Here is an 18,484-nt window from a genome sequence, read left to right as displayed (position 1 = left end):
CAAAAAAACCTCTAAGATCATTTAAAATTGAAAAAGTTGTTAACTCTTACTCCAGATAATGCCTCAGCTAATATTTTAAAGCTCCTTATTATACTTGTAAAATCAAACAAACCTAGTAAATTAAGAGGTAGGGTTTCCCTCTTTGCAACTTTTAAGTACTTACTCTGTTTTAATTGACACACCAACCAAACTATGCCACGTATTCAATTTTAACTTTGCAGCTCTTGGGTTAGTGTATTTTTGACAGTTGGCATCTTGAGTTGAATGGTGGTAGTGGTGTTTTTCAGGTTTTTTCATATTTTTAAAGAAAGCTTATGGAATGATGTTATGGAAAGTTTTTGTAGGAATTTATTTCAAATGTTAGCAGTCAATGTTAGGGTAAAAGGGCAGTTTTGTGATTACTGTTTTTGAGGTCTGGTATGAAGAACAATGTGAGCTGTAGAAACTTGTGGAAATTATGTAGACATTTCTGTAAAATGTTAGCTATCAAAGTTGTTGGTGTAAAGGTAGCGTCTTGTGAGAACTCTTTTTGAGGCCTAGCCTCAAAGAGTGCTGTGAATTGTTGAAAATTATAGATGTTTCTGTATGTGTACATTATTAGATGTAGCAAAGAGGGCAAGTTGAGGTTGCTTGCGTGGTGCTGTTTGGATGGTGTGAACATTAACACAAAATGGGTGCTTGAAAATAGCAACATTAAAATTTTAAGATCAACTGGGATCTAGGTTACCTCAGCTCTTAAATCACAATTTTGTGATAAGAATGTGAAACGATTTAACAAAGCTTGATTATTGCTATTTGTTGAACTCTGTGATTTAGCTTCAGCTGTCGTAATGATATAGCTTTATTTCACTTTCTGTAACTCATTATCCATTATTGTAATTTACTTAATGAAGTTTATTCTATGTTTCAGTAAAGTTGCTATTATTCCGTTTAATGTGTGATTTTAATTGCATACTTTCATGAGTTTTGGAATTAACTGACCTGAAATGTAGCAAGTTTCATTTTTTTCTTGCTTTCTGAGATCACTTTTTTTTTCTGGGTGGGGAGGGCAGACTGCAGTAGAACCTTGAAATGAGGAGGCAGAGCTTACCACTGCACTGACATAATATCTTCCTTGAGCTTGAGAGTTACACGATTGGGACTTTATTTGTTCCTTGTAGATCCACAGGCCTTCAGTTGCATGTAGATTTTCTACTCCAGCAAACACAAATTCCTGCATACTTGTTACATGAGGTTCCTATGTTTTATACAATAAGAGGGGCATATATAGGTGAGCCCCCTTTCCCCCCTCCAATTTTCTGAAGCATTCCAACACAGGAAAACACAAAAGTGATCAAGTAAATTAAACATGGGGGCTAATACTACAATAATTTCATTTAATGCTCATAAATTAATTCCTCTTATGATATATACAAAAACCTAAATAGTATTGAAAATGTAATAAGTGAGAAACTGCATTTGGGTGACAGACTTTGAGAAAAAATGTTAAGTATTTGTACCTTGTTCTTATGCTTAATCAAAATTTTAATTCATAATTCATCAAGAAAGATAGTTTTTTGTTTCCTGACTTTTGATAATCCCCTTATATTGCATTAGATGCTCTTTGTTGTACTAAAATATATGAGGATGTGTTAAGACAGGGGTGGGCAAGAGGTGGCTAGTGACTCAGATCCGGCCCACCAAGCCACTGAATCTGGCCCACGGCTGCTTCACCCAGTGAATCCGCAGCTGCTTTAAAGGTGGCTACTCTATGCTCTGGATACTGGGGAGTAAGGAGGGTGGCTCTGCGCTCTGTCCCAGCCCCCAGCAAAATCACTCAGCTCAATTGGTCAATTTCTGACCAATGGGAGCTGAGAAATTTTGCTGAAGACAGGGGCACCCAATGAAGCCTGCTCCCTTCCACCCCATTCAGAGCAGAGCCAAAAGGAGCTGACTGTGATTGCAACTAAGGTTCCTTCAGAGCTGCTGGCTGGGAGTTGCCTAGGTAAGCACCTCCCAGCCAGAGCCTGCCTCTGGCACCCACCCCCTTTTTTCCGCCCAACTAACTTCCCCAGACCACCAACAAACCCTCTGTACCCCTTTCCCCACGTCACAACTCCTGCCCAGACCCTGCACCTCCTCCTACGCCCCACCCCCAGTCCAGAATCCTCTCCTGCACTCATACCTTCACCTGCACCTTGCACCACAAGATTCTGCCCTGATCACAACCCCCTCCTTCACCCAAACTCCCTCTCAGACTCCACACCTCCTTCTGCACCCAACTCTGTCCCAGACCCCGCAGCCCATCAGTAGAAATGCAGCCCATTGACCATTTCCCAAAATCTTAGAGTGACCCCCCCAATTAAAAATCATTTCCCAGCCCAGTGTGAAGGTGTCACTTCTGCTTCATTGCTCTACCCCTCCCATGACTTTGTTAAAAAATAAGCAATTTGGAAAGCACATAATCCAATATTAGGTGATAGCTCATCCACCTTCTGCATGAAAAGCAGAAGGAAGGGAAAAAAGTCCAACACAATTTGCTAAATGACACTGACACACACACACACACACACTTGACTTGCATGGAAGAAAGTTGGCTTGAAGCACTGTCTACTAAATGAAGTTGAATCAGGATGAACCTTAAAGCTTACATTTTTTAATAAGCCTGTTTGCAGTTTACATTTGAGTAAATAGCTAGAGGTTGGGGGAAGGGGAGAAGGAGAGACCCTCTCTGTTAGGCTACCTGCACTATTGGGCTAAGCAACCAGAGCTTCAGGAAAAACTCTGAGATACCCCATAAGAATGGCTGTACTGGGTCAGACCAAAGGTCCATCTAGCCCAGTAGCCTGTCTGCCGACAGTGGCCAGCACCAGGTGCCCCAGAGAGGGTGGACCGAAGACAATGATCAAGCAATTTGTCTCCTGCCATCCTTCTCCAGCTTCTGACAAACAGAGGCCAGGGGCACCATTTCTATCCCCTGGCTAATAGCCTTTTATGGACCTAGCCTCCATGAAATTATCTAGCTTCTCTTTAAATTCTGTTATAGTCCACACAAGCCCTAAGCCATTTTCACAAGAGGGGAAGAGCTAAAGATCGCAGAGTTTAGAGTGGCTTCCCTCAACCCTTATGAGCACTAGCACAACTCCTCCTCCTCACTTTTCTGTTGTTGCCCCATGGCGGGGGGGGGGGGTGAACTGCCCCATGAACAGTGTGGTAGGGGAGACACTGCCAGTGACCCAAATTCTGGGAGGAGAAGCATGAAAAAAAAAAAAAACCAGGAGCAGAGATAAGGCAAGGGTGGCAGGGTTGTATTTATGGTGCTAGGAATTTTGGATTACACCCTATGTAATTTTAGTTAGCTAATGCTAACATTTAAAAACACCTTTTTTCTATCCAAATATGGAGAGCTGCTATATGTCTGTCTTTAAGTATTGCTAAAGTAGAGAAAGAGAGAGGCTGCTCTGTGAGAGGTAACTAAAATATACCTCTGCCCACCCCGCTCTTCTCTCTGTATCCCAGGATTTTACTCAATTTTTCCTCATCATGTCCTCAATAATTTATCATTTCTGCTACCTTGATTCAATGTGGCATCTATTCCCATTTTGGACAGTAGAGTAGAATGTGTCTTGGACCTCCAGACTGTCAGTGATTTCACTGTCACACTGTGTTTGGCCTGTTCTTTAGGTTTCCCAGATTCCTCTACTTTATGGTTTTTGTTATTTGGTGAGAATCAGGCAGAGTTTTGCACATTCTGTCTTTAGAAAGCAACTTTATGCCACCGTGTGAGCACTCTGAGTAGAACAAAATATTTGGTTTATAGCTCCTATGCCATCAAGCTTCATGCTACTCTCTAAACATTGGGATTTGTTCAAGTATCTTTTCATGCAACACTTCAGCACCATGGTTATGTGTGTGAAATATTAGGATTGCTTATCCCTCCTAAGTGTTAGATACTGTGCCCTAAGGCATTTTTGTTTAACTTCTAAAATCAGGTGCATTTTTTGGCAACAGAGCGTGCCAGGGTAGACAAGCCCTAAGAAGTCCCCTGCAGAAGACTGTGGTGAACTTGGTACTAGGGATGTTAAAATTAGGTTATTTTAGTAATTGAGTAGTCAAGGCAGCCAGCCCAGAATCTGCTAGCACTGGGTCCAAACCCTGCTGCACCTCTTGCAATTTAAAAGGCAGTAGGAGCTGGGCAGCCTACCCCCCAGCTCCTACTGCATTTTAAATTGCAGAACTGCAGCACTATTTGGTCTTGGCATGAGCTGGGACTGAGACAGGTTGTCTGCCCAGCCCATAGCAGCCACTGCCGGTGGCGCCTGGCTGCAGAGAGGGGCTGCTTTGCAGCATCAGCCACTGTCCATGGGCAATCCCAACTTCCTGCTGGAACCTGTTGCCAGAGCAGCCTCCCCTGCCCTCCCTCCACTGCTGCCTCCGATAGAGGCAGCAGCGGTGGGAGAAGGGGAGAGCGGAGACAATGCTGGGGGGAAAATCAGCTTTTAAGCCGGCTCCCCCCAGCACTGGCTCCTGCTCTCCGCCCCCTTGAGGCAGCAAGGGAGTGCAAGGGAGTGGGAGTGCAAGTATTCAACTGACTACTCTCGCATAAGATATGATTGGCACAGAAGGTGGAAGATGGGACTAGCACACAAGAGTGCTCCCAGCAGTGAAAGAGATGACTTTCTTGGAAAGTTTTATTTCTGTCAAAATTCAACAGAAAATGGACCAATTGAAAGCCAATCACAACTCTATTAAACTCACCAGGCAATGTAATTGGTGTGTTGAAAAAAATCCAGTGTTAATATTTTCTTAAAATGTGTGCAGGCACAAGAAGCATCCCTCAGCAAGAGAGTAAGCCAAAGACATAAGAACACTGCATCTCCAAAAATGTGTCACCTATCGGCAGCTGGAACAGGATGCTAATGTTTAAAGACAAATTAAACAGGATAGAAAAGGGGAAAGGATCTTTTAATGAAAGAGCAGCAGCATGAGGCAGAGTAATAAACATGACAGTCTGATCATCTTCCAATATTGTTCAAGGTAAACAAAAAAGGCAAATGACAGCATCTGAAAAGTTCACAAGAGAAGAAGGCTCTGCCCAGCATTCATCCGATGCTCAAACTGAATAGGCGAATTGCACAGATGATTACACGGCACTTGTAGCCACACTACTTTGTTGATAATAAGGGTTTTGAGAGAACTGGTTCTGTATGCAGAGCATTGATTCAAGAGCTATATTCCTTACATTTTATAGATGAGGTATAAGAGAAAGCTAAAAGACATTTGAGAAGACATCTGCAAATCCAATGACATGTACACATCTTGTTTACAGTATGCGCATGAACTGTCCAAAAGGTGACAGCAACCTGGCATCAGTTAATTAGACCATATATGGTTCAATTTCTACCCTCTTGTATTACTGAATCCAGCAAGCACTCCAATGAAGAATGGCGTAAGGCTCCACTGAAAATTAGGCTCTATATGTTAATTTAATATAAATAAATTCTTGCCTCTTCCAAATTATTAATAATTAGCATGGTACTGTATAATACTACACAACATTGTTACTTGCAGTGCCTCTACCTCTTAGCATATTAAGAACAGCCATTAACATTTATATACCCAGAGAACAAAACACTATGCAAGAGCTAAATATTGTAATTATTACTGATAAGAGGTGAAATCTATTAGACCTGATCTATACTAGAACATAAGTCAGCTTAATTATGTCACTTGAGATGTGAAAAATCCACACCCCTGAGCAGTGTAGTTAAGCTAACCTAACCCCTGCTGTAGGCAGCACAACACTGAAGGCAGAATTCTTCTGTCAACATAGCTATTGCTCTCAGAAAAGTGGATTACCTATCCTGATGGGGGAGCCCCTCCCATCGGCTTTGGTAGAGTATACATGAAAGTGCTACAGATGCATTGCTGTAGTATTTCAAGGGTTGACAAGCCCTCAATCTGAGCACACTGAGTGACAAACATCACTGCCAACATTTCCCCTTCTTAAAAAGAGGGAAAATTATATTTATTTCCATTTTACAACATGGGCAAACTGGCATAGATCGGCTTAAATGATTTATTCACAGCCACAAAGGAAATCAGTAACAGAACTAGAATTAACCTGGCATCAGTTGATTAGACCATATATAGTTCAATTTCTACCTTCTTCCATTACTGAATCCAGTTACATGCTCTTGCTAATGCTTGGAATCTATTTTTATAACTTTAAGAACACCTGACCCCTTTCAGGTTTAGTCAGTCCTTAAATGACACAGCTAACATATCTGTGATCATTTTCAGTCACTCAGGCTAATTGCATTACCATACGCCATACAAAGCCATCTACTGAAATATTCTCAGAAGAACCAACTAGAAATTCAGCTTTTGCAAAATTTGCTCATTCATTAGTATTCTGCATCTAGAATGGAGAGAACTTGAGGGGAAAAACATAGGAGGGCATCAAAGGTAATAGAAGATATTTTCTTAAATGATAATCAATGAACACTCACAAATCATTTGTCTTGCATTCTTAAAATCTTTTGAATCTATAACAATGCAGCCTTCAGCCAGCAAACATTTGACACTGAAAACACTTCTTGAAGAAACAGGAATGGTGAATGATTTTATATTGAATGGGATACAGCAAACAGCAAAATATTAGGAGCTGCATAAAACCTTGCTACGGTTTGGCCGAAATGCCATTGAGGTGAATAACTTAAGTATGAGTTCACATTTCACATAAGTGGAAACATAAGCCCAAAGACAAAAGGAGTACATGAATCTAGCCCAGGAGCTTTTGGACAGGTATGTGTGGGAGTGTGAAAGAATGCAGATACTGAGGTCGCAGACAAGAACACAGAAATGCAGGAGAAAAGAGGCAAGAAAAGCCAAGCAGGACAGGAGCCTGTAGACAGTGTTACCCTGGAATAAACTAAAGTAAGCTTTTGGAACTGTTGTTGTATAAGGAAGCTTGAGATGTAAATTAAAACACTTCTCAGAAGGAAACCAGAACAAACAAAAGGAGTTCAGAGAAACACAGCTTTGCACGTGCCTCGTAAATAAGTCTGCTCAAAGAAAATACCAGACTATCAATTTTTACTTTCAACTGGAACACCCTTATGGACCTAAATTTAGACTAACCCGAGGGTGGGCAATAATTTTTGATGGTGAGCCACGCAAAAATTTTGGAAAGTGGTCGAGGGCTGCACTCTCCTGTGGTATTAATGAAGGAGGTGCAGGGGGTCTGGGATGCAAGTTGGGTGCAGAAGGGAGCTTGGGGTAAGGGATTGGGGAGCAGGAGGGAGACTGGGGTCTGGGAGAGAGTTTGGATGAAGGAGGTGGTTGTGACCTAGGGCAGGGGACTGGGTTGCAGGGGTTTGGGATGTGATCTAGGGCAGGAAGGGATTGTGAGCTAAGGCAGGGGACTGGAGTGCAGGGGGGACTGAGATTTGGGGCAGGGAATTGGGGTGCCAGATCTGGAAGGAGGTATGGGTGTAAGAGGGGGGCAGAGGGTGTGGAGATGTTGAGTAGGGGGGAGCAGAGGGTTGGGGAAGGGAGGGTCTGGGGTGCCAGAGGGAGGCTCTGACCAGGAGACTGACTACCAGCAGCCCAACCAGCCTGCAGAGCTAAATGCTTGCAGAGCTTAAAACATTTCTCTGCCTGCCTGCCCCGTGCCTGCACAGCCATGTGCTTGTGTGAATAACAGCCGGAGGAGAGGGGGGATGTGGTGCTTCGATTGCTGCCTGTTATTCAAACAGGCAGATCCAACTGGCTGGTTTCTGGCCAGAAACCAGCCTATGGGATTATGCTGGGAGCAGGGAGAGTTCACGAAACCCTCCCCTCCGGACTCACAGTTTTGAAAGAGAAATAGCCCTGCAACCACTTTTCTGAGGGCCTGAGGGGCAAGCAGGAGAAGCCTGCCTGGGGCTCCCTGCTGTGTCCGCGGGCCAGGCCTGTTGGCTTGGCGGGCCATATTTAGCTCGTGGGCCATATTTTGCCCAGGCCTGGACTAGCCCCTCAGATCAAAAGGGGTAGTGATATATTTGTTCCACTCTCATACACACACAATTCCAAATATTGGTAATTCTACATGGAATATATGAGAAAAAAAACAAACTGAAGTTTTTTTTCCTCTAACAGAAGAATCTGGTACGATATCCTCCTCCTAACTAATTCCTTTTTCCTTTCTTTCAGGGTAACCGTATTTATAGTGACGCGTTGAGTGAGAAATGCTTCATAGGGAAGGAATGAAAACACTGTGCTCTGTACTACAATAAACGGGATTGTGTAGCACTTTAAAGACTAACAAGATGGTTTAATATGTGATGAGCTTTCGTGGGCCAGACCCAATTCCTCAGATCAAATAGTGGAAGAAAATTGTCACAACTCTTCCACTATTTGATCTGAGGAAGTGGGTCTGGCCCACGAAAGCTCATCACATATTAAACCATCTTGTTAGTCTTTAAAGTGCTACACAGTCCTGTTTTTTGTTTCAGCTGCAAGAGACTAACACAGCTACATTTCTACCACTGTACTACAATAAGCATTTTGAAAGAGAAAAGAACTTTCCCATGGCCTAGAATCTTGTACTTGTAGACCCTGTTAGATTTCTTTTTAATTTTTATTTTAAAAATTCCACTTACTGTCACAGTAACCAGAAATTCCATTAAAAACACTAAAGTAGTAGAATTACCTGAATGGATTGACAACATACACTGGGCTAAATTCTACATCCAGTTAATAGAGTTAGTCTGGTTTAACTGAGAGCACCACTTTGCTTGTCCACCAATCATCAGAGGAAGATTAGGAAAGGTCGCTTGAGTATTTACAGTAATAACTGAATCAACAAAGACCCTTTCTGCTGCTTTTAAGGAAAATCAAACACATGCCTCAACAGTGCAGTTAACAACAATTCTAATAATACAGTGGGCTAAGGGCTAGAAAGAGACAATAATGTATTTAGTAAACAAATACAAAGCTCACGTTATTACACTGCATCCCCAATATCAGCAGAAGCCACCCTTGGTTAACAATTTCCATCAATGTTTATGAGAGTTGTACCTCAGAAAAAAAGTTATCTTTAGTCAAAGGTTCTTCACAAGCACATTTAACTGGAAGCCAGATGCCCACATTTTCACCATGAAATTACAATAGATTTATGTTGCACCAAGGGATTCTCTGAGACACAAAGTTACATAAACAGAATCATTCGATTGTGCAAATGATACTGCATATACTTGAACGGTACCATTGGTACAAATCTATTGTTTAGATTTTTTTGTCATTTTTAATAGCATGCCAAGGAGAAGAAAATCTGTATCAGAGGCAAAAAATTAAACGTTACAGCTGACCCTGGAGAGGATACAGTTTTACTCAATAAGTGAAATTCCAACCCACAGGCTACTGCTTCTTTGCTGGGCACAGTTTTTTTTTGTTTGTTTGTTTTTTAAACCCACTCAATCGAGGTCTATTTTCCTCTGCAAATGTATATGTAACTCATTTTTCCTGTGTTGCAGAAAATCTATTCAGAACCTTCCTGACTTATACAGTAATAAAAGCATTTCATACTATATTCCGCCAGGAATGGAATATTGTCCTCTGCTTTGCTTTCTTCAGCTGGCTACATTTTAACTCATGTCTTCAGATATCTATTATTCCCAAAATCCCTTCATTTTAACTTGTTGCTAAAAAGAGTTGTGGAATGCTCGTTTCAGCTAGAACTATAAAGATGCTGCAAGTAGACTTTATTGATTCTCTGAAATGGCATTTGCTTTAGTTTGTCCAGCACTACTACTTCCAATAAAATTAAACTAACTTATAAAAATGCATAAAATACAATGTATGGGGATTATAGGTAATGGGAAGCTTAGAAAAGCTCTTTAATAGCTTGATCCTACAGTCAATATTGTACAGAGAGGACAATGCTAATTTCAACAGAGTATTCATGGAATAGAGCACAAGGACTCAAACATATGGTATGATCCCATATGGCATACCAGCATCAGTCTGAAGCTACTTGCTTGTTCTCCAGATTTACGTCTTTTGTTGTTTTAAAAAGTAAGTTTCTAGCTGTTACTGTTGCAGAAAAGCTTTCAATTCATATTTTTTAAATTAACTGAGGTAGAGAGATGAGTAGTCTACAGAGAGACTGGAACAACAACTGTGGGAGATCAATGTGTAGTGCCCCATTCATCTCAGAGAAGGGTTAACTCAGATGCTCAGTCATGATAATTTAAATATGAAGATAGTTAACTATTTCATTCCTCCCTAGAAAGAAGGAAGAAGATTATAGATTTGCATACAATACTATAAGTGACAGCTTACCTTGGTGCCACAAAGTAAGTAGCATTTCAGAAATATGATGGCATATTTTTAAAGGAGGAGCCAAATGGCATATTCAAGCCTACCGAGGGAAGCCAATATCCAAGAGGCCAATGGAGTCCAGAGGCATACATGCTCATGTTTTGAGTATCTCCATTATCTACTTGGAGGCACATTTCATTCTGACAATTCACACGGAGAGAACCTATTATGTAGATGGATATTGGAAGAGTGCATCCACCATGAGCACTATTCCTTGCGATAAGCATTTTCAGGATCATACCCTTTAAGAAAGAAAGCCTAAGTTCTTTTTTAGTAACAATTAAAATGGCATCCTGTTATGAAAAGAACCTTTATCATGAAAATCCTGCGCTGTCCATTCTTGAAATAGAAATCTGCAAAATGCAGATTGAAACATGAGTCATATAGAACGAGACAACACACACATAAAAACATTAATATTAACGTGCAACTTCATTTCAAATAAATTGTTAAACAATCTTCCTTTAAGAGCCAAATAAGAACAGATGTAATTATGGTTACAAGAGTAATATACACACAGTTATGGAATATTGACTGCCTTAAAGGGGAAAATATTTCCATTATTTTTACCCAAGGAAAATTTTCCTTCTCTAAACCACTGTTGCCCCTTCAATTTATGTGCTGAAGTTTTTATGTCCATATAAACCATATAGTGCATAAAAACTACACTAGCTAACCAGTTCCCTCTACTTCTTCTATTCCAGACTAGCCACTAGCCTAACAGTTCTTTTTACTAGCAAGGTAACACCAGCTAGTGTGCTCCTCCTCCTATGGAGATAATGGGTTGGCTGACACTGCTTCTCAAGAGAGATTTTAGGCGATCCAGCTGTCTACTCTCGTGAGATTGTGGAGCTGGCTGCCAAAAAGGTTGGCCTTTTCCAGGTGTCTGTGTCATCTGTCAGAGAGGACATCAGTTGTAGAGAATTGTATCCCACAGAGTTCTACTTTAACTCTGATACACACACGCTGGACGTGTAATACTTAAGAGCCTTTTCAGTTTAAATTCAGCACATGAAAATGTTTGATAAAATGCAATGTTATTCTGGAGCAGTGTTGCATCTTCTAAAACTGCAATGCAATGGACCTAACATTAAAAGGGAACTTGTCAGTCCAGCTGTCCGAGGCAAGAAGCCGTTGTTCTTTCCTCTCAAAAACAGAAGAGGAAAAATCACTTGCTTAATAGATCAAAAGCTAAACCACATTCTTTGAAATCAATATTCTGAGATTTTTCCCTTCTGTATTTTTTAAACAATTATTGATGATTTGCAGAGAGCTTCATAGGTTCACCCAACCAGCTAGAGTTTGTTATGACCTCCTGGCCCCAAAGACCTTCCCTAATTTAGCCAGCCTTCTCTAGGTCTAGAACATTGGTCTCCAACCTTTTACACCCAAGATCACTTTTTAAATCTTCGAACAGGCGAAGATCTACCACCCCGCCCCTTTCTTGAAGCCCCGCCTTCTCTATTCTCCTCCTGTCCATCATTTGCTATCCCCAGCCCTTACTTACACACTCTGATAAACAATTTATTTTTAAATTATACAATGTATAAAATTAAAATCACGTGTTTATAGTTATGAAATAAATGGTCTGTTTTTTATTCATGCTATTTAAATCTAAAATGAAGCATTTATAATTATACATTTGTGGGGACAGTTCTGTGGCTGGGGGCAGGAGAGAGGGGGCAGGGTGCTGGGAGGGCAGAGGACAGGGTTCTGCAGCAGGGGACAAAGTGCCAGTGGGGACAGGAGAGTGGGGACAGAGTTCTGTGGCTGGGGAGTGGGGGGCCAGTGGGGGCAGAGAGTCCCCTGTATTGCCTCCTCCCAGGATTCCCCCACCCCCAGAGGGAAACCAGCGCGTGCCTGCCCCAGGGCCGACCCCCCCGGCGCAAGGAAAGCCCGTGCGTGCCTCTGCCGGGGCTGACTTACCCCTCCCGTGCGGTGCAGGGAGCCGATGCTCCCTCCCGCAGTACACCCGGCAGAGCAGCTAGCGCTACTTCCAGAATCGCCGGAATTGGCGCTAAGCTGCACGACTTCTGTCCATCCTCAGGAAGCATACACTACCTCCATTTTCACTGGAGGTAGGTAGTGGGGCTTCTCAGGGGAGGGAGGGAAACAGGGGCGGGGAGGACAGGACGCCTCGTGATCGACTGGTCGAGGCCTCGCGACTGACCAGTTGATCGCGATTGACCTGTTGGTGACCACGGGTCTAGAACAAAGATCTGTGTATATACTTAGATCCTAGCCAATGGGGAAAGGCCTTGCAAAACTGTAAAACTCTACAACTGATCTACAGTTAAGGCTGATTCTACAGAAAATTATGTTTAGTTCACAGTAGCCCCAGAGTCCCCTGAACCCAATCCCCCCAGTGCCAGCCTCCCTCCAAGACCTACAGTGCCAGCCCCCCTTACAAAATGCCAGATGCCCCTCAATGCCAGTCTCCTGCTTCCAGAACACCAGTGCATCCCCCAGGGCCTCCCCCAGTCCCCAATATTAGATCCCATCCCCCCCCCCAGTGTTAGCTTTGCTCCCAGAGCCCCCCAGAGTGAGCCCCCACCTCTTTAGAGCCCTCCAGCACTAGCACCGCCCCCAGAACCTGCCCCAACCCCCTCACCTAGCCCTGCACTGCCTCCCAGCCGCCAGCTGAGAGCTGCAGCCTGGGTCATAGCTGGTCTAGGCTGCTGTGCAGAGCTCCACACAGCAAAGCACTCTTCTGCATCTGGGAGGAGACCCTGCCCCTGCCTGGTGCTGGCTGGCTGAGAGGCAGGGCAAGACATGCCTCTCCCAACAGCCACAGAGCGAGGGGAGATGCTGGGTTGTGTATCCCAGCCCTGGTCCCCAGAGCTACCGCAGACCAGCACCAGTCCGCGGACCGGCAGTTAGGAACCACTGCCTTAGGTGACCAGAATGCCAGGTCTGCTTTAGACTCCTAGCACTCTTTGCCTGGGGAGTGCAGGGCTGTGGGTTCAAGTCCCACCCACCCTGAGAGCAACCACCCACCCTGGGAGCAACCAGACAGTCAAGGCAGGCCCACTCCTGAAAGCAACTGGCATGTACAGCAGTGGCTCCATGTGCTGCCCCTCACATACAGGCACCCAAACCCAAGAGCAAATGGGTTTATTCACTTTGGGACTGTCCTAGGGTATAATCCTTTTGTAAACAGGAAGTTTAATATGATAAATTGAGACCTCCTTAAAATTACTTGATAGAACTTCTGTTTTGGGATATATCCCATCATTTTGGAATCTCTCCAACTCACAGAAAGCATGGTTCTCTAATACAGGACTTGTAGCCAAAAAGCATTGTTTAGATTGAAGAGCAGATTGCCTCTAGACTTGAACAGTAATCAGGCTGACCTGGCTGCTAAACAACAAGTAATATTTCTGAGAAGACAGACCCCGTACAATTTGAAAATATTTGGTCTGACTTTTAAGAAATCTTAGATTCCTAGCATATGAAAATAAAATTGTCACTTTTCCTTCTCTGCACCCTTTCATTCCTGTTCCTTACCAGTCTTTATTTTGTTTTTTTCTTAATTCTAATGTTTGACAAATACAAAATAAAAAAGAATGAAAAGCTATTTTTCAAAGCCTCTCTGATTTACAGCCCCATTTGCTGTACTCTCCTTATTGCCCTGATGTATGGCTGCTTATAAAATATTGGCTAGGCACTGTGCTTGCCCCTCTACCATCCTGCCATATAACTTTCCCCTTAACTCAAATATTATGGAGCACACAGCATGCTACCACCACAATGGGAATATTGCCTTTCCTGAGGTCAAACCTAGTCAGACTGCAAAACCTTCCCTTTAAATGCCCAAAAACACATTCTACCACTACTCTGCACTTGCTCAGCCTGTAGCTGAACTGCTCTTCACAGTGGTCCAGGATGCCTGTGTATGGCTTCCTGAGCCATGAGAGCCAGGGGAAGCCTAGGCCTCCAAGGATCACTATTGACATTTCAACACTTATAATGTTATTTTTCCAGTCTGGGAAGAAAGTTTCAGTTTACAGCTTTCTGAAGAGGCAGGAGGTCCTAAAATGCATGAGTCATCCATCATTCCCGACGACGATGTCAGTGAAATGGCCCTTATGATCCACAAGCTTCTGCAGCACCATGAAGAAGTACCCCTTGTAGTTTATGTACTCTTTGGCAAGGTGGCTGCATGCTAAGATAGGGACGTGTGTTCTGTCTTCCCACCACAGTTAGCGAACCCCATCACAGCAAAGCACTCCCCTAGGTCTCGCATGTTTCCCAGAGTCACTACTCTCCCTAAGAAAAGGGTTCAGATTGCCTTGGCTACTTGGATCACAACAGCCCCCACTCCAAATTGATTCCAAACTGACCAATAGCTGTCTGGCCTCGCAAGCTTCCACAGGGCTACTGCCGCTCCCTTCTCCACTGTCAGAGCAGGTCTCGTTCTGGTATTGCGCTTCAGGAGGGGGGAGGAAGCAATTTGAAAATTTCCGTGAAAGTGGCCTTACGTTTTGCAGCCACTGCTGACCATCCCATAACTGCATCCTCAGCCGTCTGTGCTTCTGACAGCACCAGAACCAATGTTCCACTGAGTCCATGGGATCCAATGCCAGTGGCATTTGCCAGTTGCTCAACTCAAGTACTTCACAGAAGAGCATGAACATGGCCTCCTGAGATTCTTCCTTATTCCAGTGGACCCCGGAGATACTCTGAATATACTTCAGTATAAGATACAGCATGGTTAATATGACCGCCATAATACTTTTCTGCTGAACAGGTTCCACGATGAGTTCCATGTTTACCCTGCTATGGTGTCTGCACAGATAGACAGGGAAAAAAGGCACAAAAAGACTGTTTGCCATTGCTTTCAAGCCAGGGCGGGGGGAGGAGGGTTCATTATAGGACACCGATGACATGTACCCAGAACCACCTACAGCACAGTAATGGTCCCAGGATGCACTGGCAGCATAACCCAGAATGCAAAGGGACAGCAGGAATTGTGGGATAGCTACCTATAGTTCATGACTCTCAAAGTTGATGGTAGCCACCCTACTGGGGATTAGGGATGTTAAAATGTGTACCTTTTTGTAAACGTGTAACCCCTGAATTTTTCAGCCATTACACATTTATATGCGGGGGTAGGTTGGATCCAGTTTTAAGCCAGCTCCCCACAAACACCAGCTCCCGTCTGCCCTCCCCGCACTGCTACTTCTGAGAGAGGCAACAGGAAGGGGGAGGTGCAAGAGGCTCTGTGGGAGGCAGCATGTGCAGTGACCCGGGTTAAAAGCCGGCTCCCCACACACACTGGCTCCTGTTTGCCTGCCCCCCTGCACTGCTGTCTCTGTGGGAGACAGAAGCACAGGGGAAGAGGGCCAGGCAGCTCTGCAGGAGCCAGTTCCCCACACGTACCAATTCTCGCCTCTCTCTCCCCTTTGCCTCTGATACAGATACACAGGTCCTCATTCACATCCCTAACCATAATATTGCACTTTTGCCCGCATTGCTAATACCAGCCTACTGAAAAAAATAAGCTACACCAACAAAAACTGTTTTGGTGGCCTAAGTGCATCTACACAGGGCCTTTTTGCCAGCACAGCTGTTTGCCAGGGATCACACACCTCTTCCTAACACCGCTATGTAACGCAGACCAGGACATAGTGTCTATCCTGGCCAAGGAAGCTGAAAAATATGGCAAGAGACACTTTCCACTAGCCAGAGAAGTGACAGGAAAAGGAATGAATCAAATGGTTATTAACAGGGCTCGACAAACAGTGTAATCTACTTGTGCGTGACGAGTAGATTACACCCCGGAAGAGCCCGTGTGGAGTGATCTGCACATGCGCAGAGCACAGAACTGCGTGGCTGGCGAGTGGGGCTCGCTGCCGCTCGGCAAGCCCTGGTTATTAATGTACCCTATCACAGTCAATCCACAATGGGATGTATTGAAGACTCAAAGGAAGGATGGCTATCAACCTAATATAAAACTGGCATTGCACTTTTTGTTCTGGAAATGCTTGGAATTTAAATCTTTCCTTCCCACCCCATGACCAGCAGACGATTAAAAAATGGTGGGTAGTAATAATGACAACCAGACTAAGAGTTTACAGAGTAATTTCCATTATGAAAAGTAATGTACAAATATTAGCCAATTAATGTTCACAACTCTGTTTATACAGGTGGACAAACTGAAGCAGAAATACTGTGAGATACTTGCCCAGGACCACACAGTGAGCCACCTTACACCTGCATACCCACAGAGGTTAGTGGCAAGGCAACAGTACATTAGTGCTACACTAAAATAGACAAAATGAGAAATAATAATGAAACCAGGGATTGAAACAAAGTGCATCAGTTATGAAAATACAAAGAAAATTCACTTAACTTCTGTGGCATTTACACAAAATTGCTGTTCACAAGCATAAATCACAACATAAGAGAACAAAGGTCCAATACATTCTCTTTAGGGGATCAGGAGGAAAAGGAAAGGAGGAGGAGGAGGAGGAGAAATTCAAAAAGGGGTAGAGAATAAGGAAGAAGAGGAAGGATGTTTTATTCTAAATTAAATTATCCCTAAAAGCAAAAACCTGAATAAGCCCCTCACAGAAAAACAAATACCCCACAAATATACAATAAAAACTTGTGGAACCAATACTTATGTGGTCAATAACTGACCAACTGATCTAAATAGCATTGCAGAAGTAATCCCAAAATAAAAACAGTTTTTGAACTATTTTGTGAATGCATTAACTGTAAGAAAAGATTTCCTTCTCCAATGTCAACCAGGCAGGTACTTTTTCCAATAAATCTTATATTTACACTGGTCAAAGAAAACAAAGTTTTGATGTTGCTTTACCTTAAGGTTCAATTAAAAAATGTAATGCCTCTTTAAGGTGAAAGATTTCCTGCAGCATTTCTTAAGAATTAATTATCCTTAAAAGGTTATCAGTCTTCTGAGTTCTGATGTGTGCTCTTGAAAGTGCACTATGAGGCAAACTAAAATAAAGTGAGAAGCTGTAGAATTTGGTGTTTTACAATTGATAGGAGATGTTTCTAAAGAAACTCTGCACTCTCCAGAGTTATTATTTCTCTAACTTTCTATATTTCTTGAATTTCTACTTCAGACAGGGAAGGCAGGAACTAAATAATGCTTCTCTAATACGTGTGTAGAGAGCGCATTTAGAGTTAATACTCAAGTCGTCTTCCTGCCCACTTCCATTGGGAAATTCAGGACATCCCCACCCAGCCTCTTACCAAACAGTATATTACTTCATGTATAATGCATGTTGGCTGAAAACAAAAAAGAAGCTGACTCTGCCAACAGCAAATGTTCCACAAGCGCGCGCACGCGCACGCACACACACACACACCCACCCCTCATTTACCGTAGTATCCAACAGAGATGTCAGCATATAGCCTTTTAAACAATTAATCGATACACCTGGGTTAATTGGTTAATCCTAAAGACTACACACAGAGGCAGCAACAAGGGAGGCGGTGCTGGATCCGGCAGAGTTGCCTGGCCCCCCTACTCCCACGCACCTGCCTTTGATAGAGAGGCAGCAGCATGGACAGTGAGGGGAGCAGGTGGGAGTCAATACACACGGGAAGCAAGCTTTCAAGCTGGGTCCCTGCACATATCAGCTCACAGGGAGCTGCCTGCCTTCCCCCACTCCCCTCGCTGCTGCCTCTATCATGGAGCTACAGCTTTTAAGCTGGCTCCCCATGAGCACTGGCTCTGTGAAGCAGGGGCAGCGGGGGGGGGGTGAGTAGAGAGAGCAGGCAGGATTGCTGGAGCAGCCTCCATCTGTGGGGAGCTCAGATTTTTAAACCTACAGAGGCAGCAGAGCGGGGTGGCAAGGAGTTCGGCTGGGAGTGCACTGGCTACCAGCTCTGCCCACGAGAAGTATTTTAGTAACCACGTAACTAAATGTTTTTTGCACTTACACAATTACTAAAATAAACATTAACTAACATCCCAAGTATCCATCCAAGATTCATTACTCAGTAGCAAGAGTTGACATAATTGCCCCCAAGATTACTTGAGGCAATGGGTCAGATCCTCAGGTGATTTAATCAGCATTGCTTCATTGGGCTCATCCATTAACCTTCACAGTTACACACAGGGTCCCAGTACATGCAGGGAGCCAGCTGAAAATTCGGCTCCCAG

At 43.5% G+C, this 18,484-nt stretch overlaps 1 protein-coding gene across 3 annotated transcripts in view; it reads right to left on the bottom strand.

Moving 5' to 3' along the window:
- Window positions 1-18,484, bottom strand: part of MCC (MCC regulator of Wnt signaling pathway) — a 400,040-nt gene that overhangs the window by 234,274 nt on the left and 147,282 nt on the right. The gene's annotated exons all lie outside the window — the stretch shown is intronic.

This window comes from Pelodiscus sinensis, chromosome 6 (assembly GCF_052426305.1).
Source record: "Pelodiscus sinensis isolate ZL-2025 chromosome 6, ASM5242630v1, whole genome shotgun sequence".
Taxonomy (NCBI): domain Eukaryota; kingdom Metazoa; phylum Chordata; order Testudines; family Trionychidae; genus Pelodiscus; species Pelodiscus sinensis.
Note: the sequence above shows the minus strand (reverse complement) of the source record. Positions and strands in the feature narration are given on the sequence as shown.